Source organism: Cibotium barometz, chromosome 49 (genome assembly GCF_041138505.1).
Source record: "Cibotium barometz isolate CiBa-2024 chromosome 49, ASM4113850v1, whole genome shotgun sequence".
NCBI classification, from domain to species: Eukaryota; Viridiplantae; Streptophyta; class Polypodiopsida; order Cyatheales; family Cibotiaceae; genus Cibotium; species Cibotium barometz.
The window spans coordinates 19,265,234-19,282,415 of record NC_141094.1 but is presented as its reverse complement, the minus strand read 5'-3'; the positions used below and the strand labels follow the sequence as shown (position 1 = coordinate 19,282,415).

At 38.9% G+C, this 17,182-nt stretch overlaps 1 long non-coding RNA gene across 1 annotated transcript; it reads left to right on the top strand.

Moving 5' to 3' along the window:
• The first annotated feature begins 13,302 nt into the window (after positions 1-13,302).
• LOC147610375 (uncharacterized) lies at positions 13,303-14,093 on the top strand. Its single transcript, XR_015264109.1, has 2 exons — positions 13,303-13,389; positions 13,749-14,093. It is a non-coding gene; the product is annotated as an uncharacterized LOC147610375 (long non-coding RNA).
• Positions 14,094-17,182: the final 3,089 nt, after the last annotated feature.

Genomic DNA, 17,182 nt, shown 5'->3' with positions numbered 1-17,182 from the left:
TTAAAGTGTTAGATGGAAACACATGGGACAAGCTTTGTGATTTGTTGACTAAGATGGTAACAAAGAGAGGTTATTATATGTTCAGGAGTCATAACACCCTTACATTGTACTTTTTTTTTTTTTGGGGGCCTAATGGCACGATGTGTTTTCCAAATATGAGCCTTGTTGATGCCACAAATGAAGGAGTGTATTTTAAGATAGGAGGTTCGGATTATAATTTTTGCAAATTTCACATTGAAGTTTTCGTCCAAGTTGTAGCCTGTTGATATTGTGTTAATTCTTTCTATCTTTAGTGGTGCACATGCTATATCAACTACTTGTTTGTTGTAATAATTCTTTCTTTTTGTTATGATCCTTGGTGTTAGGCTTCATTATGGTTGAATTTGCTTTGTATCTCCGGAGCTCTGCAGAAACTCAAAACACAGACCTTTGTATGAATGTATGTTGTGCGTGCGCGTGGGGGGTGTGTGTGGGAGAATTAATTGATACCCAGTTCTACACCCACTATTGGGCACTGATGATGGTAGTGGGGATGTCGTAGTATCTAGTCCATACTATGCATGATGAAGTTGATGGTTTATTGTCTTGTGGATGACTACCATGAGGTTATAAATTACGTTTTCTTATAAGGTGAATTTGGGCATGTGCTTGGATTCATCTAGGTATATATATATAATTTTTGCATGTTCTAGAGTTTATCATCAAATTTAGCATGTATGCTAATTTTAAAGAGTTCATTGTATGCATGATTTTTGAAATATCAATGAGGTTTTGTTTTTCCTCATCAATGTGAGAGAACATAGTACCTACAATGATTTGTTAATATCATACATATGGTCGTTTGTTTAGTTTTGCTCCAAGTTTTGGATTTTGCGTAAAATATAATTACGAGTTGTAACGTGAGCACGATCTAGGAGTTAAAATTGAGGTTTTTTCACAATGACAAGGAATTATCTCTCGATGTAAGTAGTAGTCCATTGGTTCATAGAGTTACTTTTGAACTGTTATCAAAATGCCACCACCACCTTTGTTGGTACCCTTGCAAGGATTACATGGAATTCAACAATGAAAGATCCAAAGTAGTGCTATGAACACGCTTGTTGAGGTATCTAGATCTAACTATTGCGTGGCTCTCCAATATTTTTATGTGTTTTGAACTACATGTTAATGGGTGCATACATGCAAACATATAAGCGTGTGTGTGCACACACACACATGCCTACACATGTAAAATTAAGAATAGAATAGTAATGCTTGGGCAACTATGCCTGTGGACTCTCATGTACAATTAAAATGTACAATGGAAGGGAGATGCACAAATTTAAAAACATGTTAGCGTGCTTATTGAACAATTATGTAGCTAGCTTAGTCATTGAAATCACCTGTATTATGTTCGAAAATTGCGCATTTTTATCAATCAATCCATATTCTCATCTATGGATTAAAAATCATTACAAGGGAGATGTGACTTTTGGAAGTATTGTTTCATGAAGAAATAGTTTTTGGTGCGTAATCACATTACATGTGGTAATCACACCAGCATTTCATTAATTAATTTGTATTCACATAAAAATAACATAGATGCTGTGGTTGGGAGCGAGAGATTGATTGAGGAAGCTGACCTGAGTGATCTTCATTACCTTCAGACTAGGAAGACCGGGGCCCTTTGTGGTTCCGCACTGCGCTATGAAGGCCACCCAAAGAACACACATATATTGATGAGTGTCTTCTCATGTGTACGAAACAAGAAAGTGGGGGGTGAGAACGCAGAGAAATTCTCGCGGATGAAACCAAAGTTGAGTATAATACTAGGGCGGACATGAAACATTTCATGTTTGGTGGAGGGAGGCGTCGATTGGCATACAAGCTTTGGATATGCGTGAGAACTCTCTGGTCCTTCCACAGCCATTGCCATCCCATGCCTCGCTTCTCAATCTCTACATTCCGATGTCTCTCACACAATCCTTGCATATGCAGAGCATCAATCCCTTATTAAGTTAATCACTTTGACTAATAAACACTTCATATATATATGTGTGTGTGTGTGTTGGAGGGGGGAGGGGACGGGAGACCTTACACAAGATATGGTATCACTTTTATTAGCTATCTCAAATACCTAGAGATGTTGAAAAAAAAGAAAGAAATAGAACAGTTAGATTAAAAAACTAACAACTACAGACATCTAAGTAAGAAGCACGTGCATAGATCAGAAGTAGGATGACTCCTTGGTAAACACTAACTAAGTTAACCTAGGAATATTAAGCACTTTTGTATACCATTATATGATCTCTTCCTGAACTTCCATTTGTTAATCCCAAGATACTAGATGTGTAATTTTCAGAAAACTAATCATCTCAGACGTGTTAATCATCCTAATAATCTTTGGATGTGTCAATCCCAAGGCACCAGATGTGTAATTCTCAAAAAAATAAAGATCTCAGATGTATTAATATCCTGACTGTCTTCAAATGTGGTGCTATGATAAGTATTTGATAGTTTTGAACTTTTAATAGATACAATGAAAGAAACAAGTTCACCCTTGCTCGCGTCTAAAAATCGTAAGAAACGCCAAATTAGTTGGAAGCACTATTGTCAATCTAACCACCACTGGAACCAAAATCAGTTATGGGATGCCATGAAAGTACACCTTCGAGAAAGGTTTTGTCCTCCACGATTTCGAGAGGATAAAATGAAGGAATTTTTGGAGCTAACCCAAGAAAGGAATAACTTTTGTTAAACTTCTCCGATTTGTCCTAGAGATGGATGAGGTAACTCTTCTCCATCGATTCATTTGGAAGCTTAATCTATCTTTAAATAATCTCATCAAGATGCAAAACCATCCTCTTTTTCAAAAGCCATAATTATAGCCAGAGACTATGATAAAGTTTTTTTATATAGAAAGTGTCGAGAAGGACATGAGTCCTTCCATGTTAATCCTCCCTTGACATTGACTTAGGCCTGCCCCGCCACTGTTCCCCATGATAAACCCTCTTCGTCAACATGCCCACCCACCCTCCTCACCACACCCTCTCAACATCAAAAACCCTTCCCCACCAGGAATCCCAACCCTCTGTAATCCCTACTAGGCCCCACAGGAAAAGGATGAGGTGGATTCTCCACTCAATCTCCTCAGCTAGTGTGACCCTATGGATCACACCAAATTCGAATAGGCAATACAAATCCTTCTTAGCTCAGCCAAATCCAACAAACACATTTGACGAAAGTCACAGACTGCATGGACATCCATGTCCTCAAACTTTACATCGATGCTAATAAGCAGGATGCCTGGATCCATGCAGCCCAACCCAGATACCTAGCCCATCACCTTTGATCTTATGGGAAAACAACCAATCTGGTGGCACCCCTTCCTTCTAAAGCCTCACATCTGGCCGAGTACTGTAGCACCCCATGCCACCTCTGCATCATCGACCCCGCATATCTCCCCATCTACCCAAATCTTCAAGTATTACATGCGCATACAGTAGATGCCAAATTGGCACCTCTAGACTTTTGAAGACATGATGGAGATAGTTTTTTGAACAAGCTACAAAGCTTTCCATCGCTCCTCCCTAGAATACCCCAAATTGCGGTATAATTTTGTTCACACCTACTCCCTCTACTACCACCTTCTCCCCTTATGCAAGGTGAATATTTATTTAGGTAAACAAGCATGGAAATCGCCACCTTTGTGATGATATTGTGGAGTTGCTCACCATCAATCATGGCTCATACATGGTATACAAGTTTCCATTTGATCAAATTGCTTGCATTTGTCACTTTATTTGCATCATTTGAGCTTGTTTCAAAAATTAGGGTTTCACACCAAATTATGATTTTCTCACTTATTTTCAAGAAATTAGCATTATTATTCTTTTCCCTATACTCTCCCCTCCACCCATTGATGACACCCTTATTACATCCTTGATAAGAAATTAGAGTTTCTTAGCTACTTTGGAGATTTTGGGGTTTCTTGCCAAAATTAGGGTTTCCACAAAATTTTTTTTGGAATCCAGGGTGTTGGTTCTTTTTCCCTACTCTCCTCTACCCTCCCACCATTTCTTTGCAATAATGAATACCATTTTAGGGTTTCTTGGGAAACAAGGTTTTGGGAATTTTCTTAGGATTTATGGTGGGATTTCTCGTGCTTTCAACAATCCATAATGCTTTGCCCCTTGATCTCCTCTACACAATTAAGGATTGCTTGATCAATTTGGCCAAGGACATTAGGGTTTTGGGAGAAAACAAGGTTTAGGACATAATCATTGCAAATCAACGGATTCTCATCATTTCTTTGCATAATGCCTACATTGCCTTTAGCATCTACATGCTCTCACACATTTCTCCAAGCATTTTATCCTACATATGCAAAGAAGCCAACACTTGGATTGAGAAATGAGAAAAGAATGCCACCAACTAATGGTTTTTGCATTTGTTATGCCTTGGTGAGAGCATGATATTGCTTTATTGGATGACTATTGCAAGATTTGGAGCAATGGATTTTGATGAAGAAAGGGAACAATGAGCATAATGCAAGCATAAGTGTATGCTAAAGTTTGCAATGGATTTTGATGAAGAAAGGGAACAATGAGCATAATGCAAGCATAAGTGTATGCTAAAGTTTACAATGTACATGAGCATGAGTACATGCTTTGAATTATATGCCCTTAACACTCTACTATCTTTATATATTGGATTCTCAATCAAATTGTGTAAGTTCATTCCAAACAAGCACTAGAATCTACCATGTTAAAATGGGGTACATATTTTTGGTGAGCTTGCTATGGTGAGCTTTTTGGCAATTCTGGTGAGCTTTTTTTACAATTTAGGCTAATAACACAATTTATCATCTCAAGATGCCTCCTTCCACAAACCAAAGATGAGATTAGAGTTAAATTTCAAGAAGATAGAAGCATGAAATGCAAATATAGCTTATTATAGATCACGAAATGAATCCAACCACATACTCTAAGCCTCTACAATCCACCAAGGCTGTAGTTTCTCATCCCACTAAAGGAAGCACTTAATCCTCAACTATACCCTTTGAAAACTATTTCTTTTGTTTATATGGTTTCACAAGCTTATGATATTTAACATGTGAGGGACAATTTTGGGAGTTGAATCCTTTGGAAAGTGTTTACTTTGTGGTGTATTTTCTCTAGTTTTTCCTCCCTTACAATTTGTAGCACTTAGATAAGTTAACTAGCACTTAGTACTGTGTGAGTGTTTTGTCTCATAAGCTCACAAAGGATCCTGCATGCATACATGATCCTTTTGTGAGCTTGTCAGTGAGACACAAGCCGGGCCGTCGACCACCCTTGGGTAAACGTGGCCAAGAAAGTAAACCCGGCCCCTCCTTTAGGCTTTTTTCAAGCCAATCACTCCTTTTTTTCCTTCAGCTGACCTCCTTTTATCAACTATTGACCTTATCTAACCACAATTGACTGCTCTGACCACCTACCTTATCCCTTCTTAATCCTCCAGACTTTCCAGGAGCTTCTTAATCCTCTACTCCCAAAATTTTCTCCATAACCAAAAACTCTCAAAACCCTTGCTCCAAAACCTTGCTCATCATGTCAAAACCCCTTTGCTGTGATTGTCTATTGACTTCTGTCTGATTCAGCCCTAACTTAGCTACTATTGACTCCCTTCTCTAACTCCTCTAACTCCCCTCCTCTGACTCCTGTATTCTGCCTCCTCTGACTCCTCTATTCTGTTTGCTTTGACCCCTCCTCTAACCCCTCCCCTGAGACCCCCAATCCTTTGACCCCCCTCCTTCTTTGACTCAGTCCTCCTCCTCTGACCCCTCCTCTAACCTTGCCTCCTTTGACCCCTCTAACTCGTCCTCTGATTCCTCCTCAGTTATTAGTGTCAGCTGAGTATCAGGAGAAGTTAGCTAAAGATATAGAAGGATAGAAATAAGCCTTTTGGGTTGAGAGGAATCCAGCTAGGTTCAAATCTCACAGCCAAAAGTCTTAGCGTCAGACAAAGTTTTGTGACCTGGAGGATGTCAAATAGGGTTAGCTGGAGGTAAACTGAACCAATGGTGGAGGCACAAACAAGGAAATATGCCACAATCATGGAAAGACCTTAAGAAAGATATGAATTTGGCTTTCACTTCACCCTTGGTACTTGATAGGTACCATGAGCAATGGTATGAACTTTCTCAAAAGGGCATGGTGGTGAGAGAGTATGTTAACAGTTTCATGAAGCTTTCCACGTATACGAAGGAGGGCTTAAATGAGGTAATGAATCTTTCCACGTATACGAAGGAGGGCTTAAATGAGGTAATGAAGACGAAGAAGTTCATACATAGGTTAGATCCTTCATTAAGGCGGATGTTATCGGCTTAAAGGCCAAATACTCTCAACAAGGAGGCTATGAGATTGATAGAGCTTTGTGAGCCTAAATATAGGAAATCTCAGCCTATTTCATTCATGAAGAATTCACCCAAGCCACCTATTACTTCTTACAACATGAATAGAAAAACTCTCTTCCTACACCACCATCTTCCATTCCTAGATTTCCTATAATCTATGGGGGTGGACAACCCAACTGTGTTCATTTTGATGCAAATAAGGGGAATGCTTTTAACAAAAAGGCCTTAAAAAACCTTCAACAAGACTCAAAAGATGGATGATCCAAATATTGAAGAGTTAAGAATCAAGGGCTTATGTTTCAAGTGAAAAGAGAGGTAGTAAACCTTGAGCATATATGAAAAACTAAGAAAGTTGTAGCCACTATGATCCTGATGAAGTCCCAAGAGGAAGCTAAGGATTCTCATGAGAATGAGGAGATTGAGGATTGTCATAAAGAGATGCAAGATGAGAAGTCACAAGACGACTATTTATTTATAAAAATGGACGAACGAATTTTCATTTAATCCTGATGGTAAGGATGATGGACACATTGTGATTGACATGACGTCTCAAAAGTCTAAAAATTTTAATTTTTTGGCATGTGTTTTCTCTATATCTCAAGAGCTAAGGGTGGGTTACCAAGGGCCCACGTACCCTAAGATTGGTGAGATCCATCAATGGGAGAGTTGCATTCTAGTGGATTCAGAGAGCACTTTTATAGCTTTGTCAATCACAAATCTCTTAACTCTCTCAAGCTCACTCCGATGGAGCTTCCCATAACCTTTGAAGTATAAGTGGCCAATGGTGAAAAGGAGCAAACTAGGATTGCATGTCCTTAAAAAGGTGATTTTATCCTCTTCATACACTTGGAAAGGTGATCTAGTAGTATTGAACATGGGTCCTATTGATGTGATTATGGGGTGTGATTAGTTGTCATCACTTTGGTGACTTCCGTATAAACCTTCAACAAGGGATCATGAGCTTTGAACATCATTGTGGATAGCCAAGTAGTACTTTCTAGAAATCACACAAAGGATCACCCCAAAAACAACTAAAAAGGGAACTCAAGACTCTTGGTACTATCTATACGCTGCATTTTTCCCAAGAAGGGTTGGAAAGTGGTGGACAACATAGATAAATACATGGCAGCCCTTCTTAAGGAGTTTGAAGACATTTTTCAACAAGTGCCAAAGAGCTTGCCACCCAAGAGGGAATTTAATCATGTCACTGTACTTGAACCCAATGCAAAGGTTATCAATAAGCCTCCCTACCAATTGTATAAGGTGAAAAGAGAAGAAGTGGCTAAGCAAGTGCAAGATCTACTTTCCACAGGTCTTATTCAACCTATACAATCTGTGTTTGCTTCTCGTTCTATTGGTGAAGAAGAAGGATGGGTCTTTTCTCATGTTCATTGACTATCGTGACTTAAATAAGGACACTATCAAGAATAGGTACCCTATTCCACATATTGATGATCTCTTGGATGCACTCAAGGGAGAAAAATTCTTCATTAGGATTGATTTGAGATCGAGATACCATCAAACAAGGATGAAGGAGGGTGATGAAGGAAGACTGCATTTAGGACCAAAAGGGGATTGTTTCATTTTATGGTCATGCCCTTTGGCCTAACAAATGCACCGGTCACATTCCAAGCGTTGATGAATAAAGTATTGGCTCCTTTTCTATTCAAGTTTGTGCTAGCATTCTTTGATGACATGTTGATATATAGCAAGAATAAGGAGGAGGATTTGTTTCATGTGAAACAAGCTTGTGTTTAAGGTGATGAGAAAGCACAAGCTTTTTGAAAAGAGAGCAAATACATATTCTCATAGACATTTGGTGTGAGAGAATGGCATAAGGGTGGATCCAAAGAAATTGGCATGTGTTAAAGATTGGCCAACACCAAGCAATTCAACTCAACTAAAAGGGTTTTTGGGATTATCTTCTTTTGATAGGAGATTTATAGAGCACTATGCATCGATAGCAGCACCTATTACCGATCTTCTCAAGAGAGAAGATTTCTTTTGGGATTCCATTTATTGTTGCCAAACAAGAGTTTCTAAACTCAAAGATTTACTCACTTTAGCCCCCATGACTTTTCATCAAAGACTTTCTATGTGAGAGTACATGAAAGTGGAAGGGGACTTGGGACTATTTTATATCAAGATCATGGAGTCATTGCATTTGAGAGTAGAGACCTTACCCCAAGGAGATGGAATTGCATGTTTATGAGTAAGAGATACTTGCTATCCTTCATGCTATCAAGAAGTGGCATCATTATGTTTATGGTGCCCATTTCCAGGTGAGAAGTGACCATAGAGTGCTGAAATTTTTCTTATCCCCAACCAAACAAAAGAGGTCGTTGGGCAACCAAACCTCTCTCCCACGAAAAAGAAGTGGTTGGCCATTCTTTAAAGTTATGATTTTGAGATATCATACACATTGGGCAAGGATAGTGTGGTAGTGGATGCATTGTCAAGGATGTGGGATTGGACTATGACATCAATCAAGGAGGTTTATAATGATTGGATTAAAGGGATTCAAGAGGAATATCTTTTAAATGAGAGTGTTGCCCATATTTAGAAGAAATTATAGCATGGTGATCATGAATATTTTCCTCATTACAAGCTTTACAAAATAACCTCTTATAGTACAAGGATAGAGTGCATCTTGTTCACTTCATCCCACATACCTAAGATGCTTCATGAAATGCATTCTTCTCCACTTACGGGTCATGTTGGCATGCTATCTTCTCCACTTGCGACTCATGTTGGCGTGCTAAAGGCCTATGAAAAAGTGAGCAAGAGTTTCTTTTGGAAAGGCACATGGAGAGATATCAAGAAGTTTGTGATGATTCGCATATTCTTCATGTCAAAGAAACAAGGATAGTCATAAACTACATGGTGGTTTACTTTATCCTTTACCCATTCTGGATGAGAAATAGACTCATATATCTATATATTTCATTATGGGTCTTCCCAAGACTAAGTATGGATGGGATCAAATATTTGTGGTGGTTTGATAGGCTTACCAAATATGGAGCATCTCAATTTTCCAAACAATTCATGGAGAATGTATTCAAGATACATGGCTTTCCACTTAACATAGTGAGATACACTAAATTCATGGAGAATTTTTGGACATCTTTGTATGAGAGCATGGAAACACAAATTACTATAGACTATCATCCTCAAATGGATGGTCAAATGGAGTGTACCAACAAGTGGATGGAGTTGTATTTGAGGCATTATTGTCATGACATACAACCTTCATGGGATGAATGGATATATCTTGCTAAATTTCCCCAACTAATCCATCTAGACCTAGCAATTCCCTCCTCTATTAAAAAGGGTTTTTTTTTAAATGCATATATTAGGAATGTGGATAGCTTAAAGGAATCAATTATTATGGCTTATAGATCAACATGTGTTGCATGTTGAATGGAGATAATTATGTTGCATATACTATTGTAATGCCATGGTGGGAAGATTTAAATAATAGTAAAAAAAGAACCATAGATGCATCTTTTCTGAAGGCTCGTGACCTTCGCTCCAATAGAGCTTGCTGGTCACCTCCCCTTCTCTCCTTTTCTTCGCCACCATGACAGCTAGCTACTAATGATGCTTAGCTACATCACCTTCTTTGTTACCGGAGAACCTCCGCTAAGCTCCGCATTGCTCTAACCTAGAGCCACCTCTAGCATTATCTACTACAACACCACCTCCTTTGGTGTGCCACTCCTTGCTTGCATTTCTCTAACCCAGAGCCACCTCTAGCATTAGCTACTACGACACCACCTCCTTTGGTGCTGCTTAGTGATGGACCACCACCTCCTCTTTGATGTGCTATAACGCCACATGGCTCTTTTCCTAGCTCTGCCATGACACCCATTTTATGCCTCCTTTGCTCTACAGCCGGCGTCTCTACTAGTGTGATGCATAGCTTTAACACGGCCTTCCCTTGCTAAGGATACGTGCTCCACCTTGCTTCAAATGATCAAAAGGTTTGGAAAAGCTATAAAGTATATATGTCATGTGCCTTTATAGTCACGACCACATGTGCCCTAGTCCCATATGCCTAAATATACCCTATCCCTCATGTGCCTAGGCCATGCCCCATGTGGATTTGTATCCTAAAATCACTTTGTTACATACCAACCCCTCCTACAATGATTTCATCCCCAAAATTGAAGGGTGGTCATGGACAAACAACATATACAGGAGGCTTTATACAAAAGATAAAATTGACCATAACTAGATGCCAGAAACACGGGTTGCATGATGTCGATGTTAAAGTCACATGACCCTCGAGATCAAATACAAATGAAGGTGGAATATTATGAGGCTAATCATGTAACCACTTGGATGAAATGGGAATCTAAGCCATGGAAACTCTAGAAGAATGGCTCTCCAACCACCTAGGTCAAATGGTAAATATGGAAGACCAATGTCGATGATGAGGCTAGCCATAAATCCTCCTAGGTTAAATGGATAGCCGTAGTACATATCACCCATCAACGGATGAGGCTAGCCATAAATCCTCCTAGGTCAAATGGATAGCCGTAGTACATATCACCCATCGATGATGAGGCTAGCCATAAATCCTCCTAGGTTAAAGATAGCTGTAGTACATATCACCCATCGATGGAACAAATGTGTGACTCCCTAGATCAAAGTGCTTGGATCGAAAAGATAGTATCCATACTCCTCATCCAAGGTGAAATGGCCACCAAAAATGCCATTAAATCCATGGCTTGAATGTCTACTCGGATGGCAATAATAATAAGATGTTTGATCATCCAACCTACATAATGACTCCTAGGTCAAAGGAAAGACTAACAAGCTCAAAATCATATGATCCACTAAAGATATGATTAATGTGCATAGTCCTACCTCTCCTATGAGGTCTCACCTTAACGAAATCATCACTATTCTCATGTACTATGCTTGACTACTCATATAAAAGAACTCTATCCACACGAACGCTATGAAAACTAGGAGTAGTGTGGTCAAATCAACATTAGAAATGTGTCCATATGTGAAAACTCTAGAGGAATAGCCTAACATATTTAACACAAGAAACTCAAGCTTACCCTCCACATAGATATCTCGTGAACCCACATGTGAAGTACCACTAACCTCGTTGTGTAATAGTGGATGCATCATAAGTCAAATTCTCATGATCCTCTAGTAGATCCTCATCAACAACTAATGCATCCCCATGATCCTCTAGTAGATCCTCATCAACAACTAATGCATCCCCATGATCCCTAGGAAGGTATGTAGACATAGGTGTACCCACCACGATACTTAATGTTATCATGTCCAAACACAAAAGAGAAGAAGAAGAGTGTGCTTGCAAGGGTTAAATGTGGTGATTTGCACTTGGCCAACCCCATTAGGGTTAACTCCCTGATGTGAGGCCACTAGGGGCTCACTATACACTCTTTTTGTGTCACCCAAAGAGAGATCCAAGTAAGCTAGGGTAGGAGCAAGAGGGAAGGAGCTATGGAGAGCTCAACCTCTACCTTATGCCAATCATAGACAAACAAGACAAGGTGGTGAGCAATGAGAAGGGAGGGCTACACCATTCCTATTCACATACACCAACAATCACAAGCATGAAAGCGTCACAAGCAAGCAAACTACCATAAGAGAGAGAGAGAGAGAGAGAGAGAGAGAGAGAGAGAGAAGGCAAGACTCAATTGAGACAAATGGGATTTTCCCTATCATATTCCATAAAATGTCTTATATACATGAGCTCACTTTTTACAATGGCCTGCCCCCCATTAGAAATGGGGGCTCAAAACTAGTCTTCCTAGTTTAACTAGCTCTATGTACATCAATTCCTTATGACCGGCATTACACAAGCCGTAAGCTCAGTCATCCCTTGTCTCATTTACAATTGGCGCTTAGCGCGGTTACAAAAAAGATGGAGTACAAAGGTAGTCTGGTAGCCACATGAAAGGTCATGTTAACCATAGTGGTTAACAAGCAACAAGGGATATTCATCAAGAAAAAGCAAGAAGATCTCAAGCAAGCAGCAGTAGCAGTGAGCAAAAAAGGAGCTACCAACCACTACCCTAACCTTATCAATTCATATGTTATAAGCTAGCAAATGAGTAGGCAAGTCTATGTGTTTAGTAGCATGCTTTACCACCTAAGAGTAGCTAGAGAGCTCCTAGGGGAAGTGATGCAGATGTAAATACTCTTGACCATGTGAGAGTAGCTAATCAAGAACCCAAGGGGGGAGATGTTGCATGTCCAAGTCCAAATGTCAATCCACCTACCACCTACATTAAAGGGGGCTTGAAGTATTTGTAAACCTTGCATCTGACCACCTTGTAGTACACCAAGGAGGGGTGTTGAGAAATGTGGTGCCATTGAGCAACACAGGAGTTGGTAGGGAGTGAGTTGAGTAAGCCAAAGAAGACATTGTCCACCAAGACGTGAGCAAAGTTGAATTATCCCACATGAGCTAGCAAAGCAAAGTTGTACCTCCCTCATATAAAAATTGGTCATTTTCAAGCAATGAAACATGAAGCAAGCTCTCAAGCCTCTTTATGAGTATGAGTCTCTATCTTAGAACCTAGTTGTGCTTGAGTCTAAGCTTAAGTAGTTTAGCAATTAATCATCATGTCTTTGCTTAATCACTATATTAATGTAAGATTAGTAGTTTAGCAATTAATCATCATGTCTTTGCTTAATCACTATATTAATTAAAGATTAGTACTAATCCACCATAGCCATGCACATGTCTAGGATACCCATGTTTCTCAACAAGTGTCAGGGCTAATTAATGCTCTTTATCAATCATCAACACTTTCACTCATAGGAATGTCAAGCCATAACTTGTGGTATTACATCTAACACATAATCCATCTGAAACTCTAATTAATTTGGCACCTGAAAACAATCCTTCAAGAGTTTTTGTTTTGACCACTTTGCAGAAACTGGTTGACTTGTCTACGTCTGTTACTCCAAGAACAATTGATGGGATCTTGCTCACGAAGTTTGATGCAGTTGATGACAAGGTTTGTCCTCTGCATTTATATTTCTCGAGCACTAGATGATCTCTTTCCCCTATATTTTTCAGTGTTTTGTTTTGTTTTTCTTTTTTCGGGAGAGAGAGAGAGAGAGAGAGAGAGAGAGAGAGAGAGAGAGAGAGAGAGAGAGAGAGAGAGAGAGAGAGAGAGAGAGATCCTCTCCCTCTATCTGTGCACACAAAAAAAGGTGCACTTGAAGAGGAAAGAGACCCCATCTCAAAAACTGGCAAATATATGAACATAAAATTATGAAGGGGTGCATGCACCTCCCACCACACCAACACTCGCATACACACGCGTGAGAAGAGATTCTTAAATGTATTTGTTTACAATCCTCTTATGTGTAGGTGGGAGCTGCACTATCTATGGTGTACAAATTTGGTGCACCAATAATGTTTCTTGGTTGTGGGCAGACGTACACGGATTTAAAGAAGCTCAATGTCAAGTCGATTGTAAAATCTCTTTTGGAATAGGCAGCTCTCTACTGTTTGCCTTCTTGTTTAAAGATCTGGACTGCTTTTTAATGAGTTGTGACTGCTCCCTGAAGTAGGAGTTTCAATATGTGTTAGTTTTTGTCCAGTTGGTGGAGAACAAGTTTGATTATGCATGACAGAAGTGTGAACACTGTGTGAATCTTCTTTGAAAGGTTCTGTACATTTTTTTTCTGGGTTAGTATACAATTTAAGAGTGTAGCAGTCCGTGCAACTGAGGTGAAATCTGTTCGAGCTAGGTGCCAATGTGTGTGTATAGACACCTTGAAGGGGTTATTATGGAATGACAGACTGCTAACAGACATCTAGAAGGGGTTAGTATAAAGATATTATATGGTTACAAGAGATTGGTCAAATGTTAGGTGACCATGCCTAGTCATTAAGGTGTATGATCCAGAGTTAGCTATTCAAGGAAAATTGCTAAAATAAATTGGGAGTTTATTGTAGCCGTGTATTCCATTCATGACATGCTAATGTATTCATCAATTGGCTACCCCTTTCATTTCTCACCAGCAAAAAAGTTATGAGGCTAGCGATTATGATTATTTAATGCTCATGTTATGTGTTGTATGTTTGTCCGTTCACGATTTGTTAGCAGTAGTGAAGAGTGAACAACACCATTAAAAGTGAATGCTGGGAAATTGGAGCACTCTTAGCCATCTGAATCCTTTTGTGGGCCTGTAAAGGAGTGTTTGAAATGCCTCTATATTGTACCATCTAGATATGGGTGAATCTTCTAGTTAGCTTAGGTAAAATTTATAAGACGAAGCCAATCATCCAAAAGCTCTACACGTGAATGTTTGTAGGAAGATAGATCCTTTTGTTATATTTCATGCCAATATACAATATATTGTAATGGGTTGATGCATATAGCAACAAGTGTATGTGATCTTCCAGTCAAGGTAGTATGTGGCATTAATAATACATCAAATTTTATTTTTTAGTGCACCAAGAACAAAGGGTAATTTAAAGTGTTAGATGGAAACACATGGGACAAGCTTTGTGATTTGTTGACTAAGATGGTAACAAAGAGAGGTTATTATATGTTCAGGAGTCATAACACCCTTACATTGTACTTTTTTTTTTTTGGGGGCATAATGGCACGATGTGTTTTCCAAATATGAGCCTTGTTGATGCCACAAATGAAGGAGTGTATTTTAAGATAGGAGGTTCGGATTATAATTTTTGCAAATTTCACATTGAAGTTTTCGTCCAAGTTGTAGCCTGTTGATATTGTGTTAATTCTTTCTATCTTTAGTGGTGCACATGCTATATCAACTACTTGTTTGTTGTAATAATTCTTTCTTTTTGTTATGATCCTTGGTGTTAGGCTTCATTATGGTTGAATTTGCTTTGTATCTCCGGAGCTCTGCAGAAACTCAAAACACAGACCTTTGTATGAATGTATGTTGTGCGTGCGCGTGGGGGGTGTGTGTGGGAGAATTAATTGATACCCAGTTCTACACCCACTATTGGGCACTGATGATGGTAGTGGGGATGTCGTAGTATCTAGTCCATACTATGCATGATGAAGTTGATGGTTTATTGTCTTGTGGATGACTACCATGAGGTTATAAATTACGTTTTCTTATAAGGTGAATTTGGGCATGTGCTTGGATTCATCTAGGTATATATATATAATTTTTGCATGTTCTAGAGTTTATCATCAAATTTAGCATGTATGCTAATTTTAAAGAGTTCATTGTATGCATGATTTTTGAAATATCAATGAGGTTTTGTTTTTCCTCATCAATGTGAGAGAACATAGTACCTACAATGATTTGTTAATATCATACATATGGTCGTTTGTTTAGTTTTGCTCCAAGTTTTGGATTTTGCGTAAAATATAATTATGAGTTGTAACAAGAGCACGAACTAGGAGTTAAAATTGAGGTTTTTTCACAATGACAAGGAATTATCTCTCGATGTAAGTAGTAGTCCATTGGTTCATAGAGTTACTTTTGAACTGTTATCAAAATGCCACCACCACCTTTGTTGGTACCCTTGCAAGGATTACATGGAATTCAACAATGAAAGATCCAAAGTAGTGCTATGAACACGCTTGTTGAGGTATCTAGATCTAACTATTGCGTGGCTCTCCAATATTTTTATGTGTTTTGAACGACATGTTAATGGGTGCATACATGCAAACATATAAGCGTGTGTGTGCACACACACACATGCCTACACATGTAAAATTAAGAATAGAATAGTAATGCTTGGGAAACTATGCCTGTGGACTCTCATGTACAATTAAAATGTACAATGGAAGGGAGATGCACAAATTTAAAAACATGTTAGCGTGCTTATTGAACAATTATGTAGCTAGCTTAGTCATTGAAATCACCTGTATTATGTTCGAAAATTACGCATTTTTATCAATCAATCCATATTCTCATTTATGGATTAAAAATCATTACAAGGGAGATGTGACTTTTGGGAGTATTGTTTCATGAAGAAATAGTTTTTGGTGCTTAATCACATTACATGTGGTAATCACACCAGCATTTCATTAATTAATTTGTATTCACATAAAAATAACATAGATGCTGTGGTTGGGAGCGAGAGATTGATTGAGGAAGCTGACCTGAGTGATCTTCATTACCTTCAGACTAGGAAGACCGGGGCCCTTTGTGGTTCCGCACTGCGCTATGAAGGCCACCCAAAGAACACACATATATTGATGAGTGTCTTCTCATGTGTACGAAACAAGAAAGTGGGGGGTGAGAACGCAGAGAAATTCTCGCGGATGAAACCAAAGTTGAGTATAATACTAGGGCGGACATGAAACATTTCATGTTTGGTGGAGGGAGGCGTCGATTGGCATACAAGCTTTGGATATGCGTGAGAACTCTCTGGTCCTTCCACAGCCATTGCCATCCCATGCCTTGCTTCTCAATCTCTACATTCCGATGTCTCTCACACAATCCTTGCATATGCAGAGCATCAATCCCTTATTAAGTTAATCATTTTGACTAATAAACACTTCATATATATATGTGTGTGTGTGTGTTGGAGGGGGGAGGGGACGGGAGACCTTACACAAGATATGGTATCACTTTTATTAGCTATCTCAAATACCTAGAGATGTTGAAAAAAAAGAAAGAAATAGAACAGTTAGATTAAAAAACTAACAACTACAGACATCTAAGTAAGAAGCACGTGCATAGATCAGAAGTAGGATGACTCCTTGGTAAACACTAACTAAGTTAACCTAGGAATATCAAGCACTTTTGTATACCATTATATGATCTCTTCCTGAACTTCCATTTGTTAATCCCAAGATACTA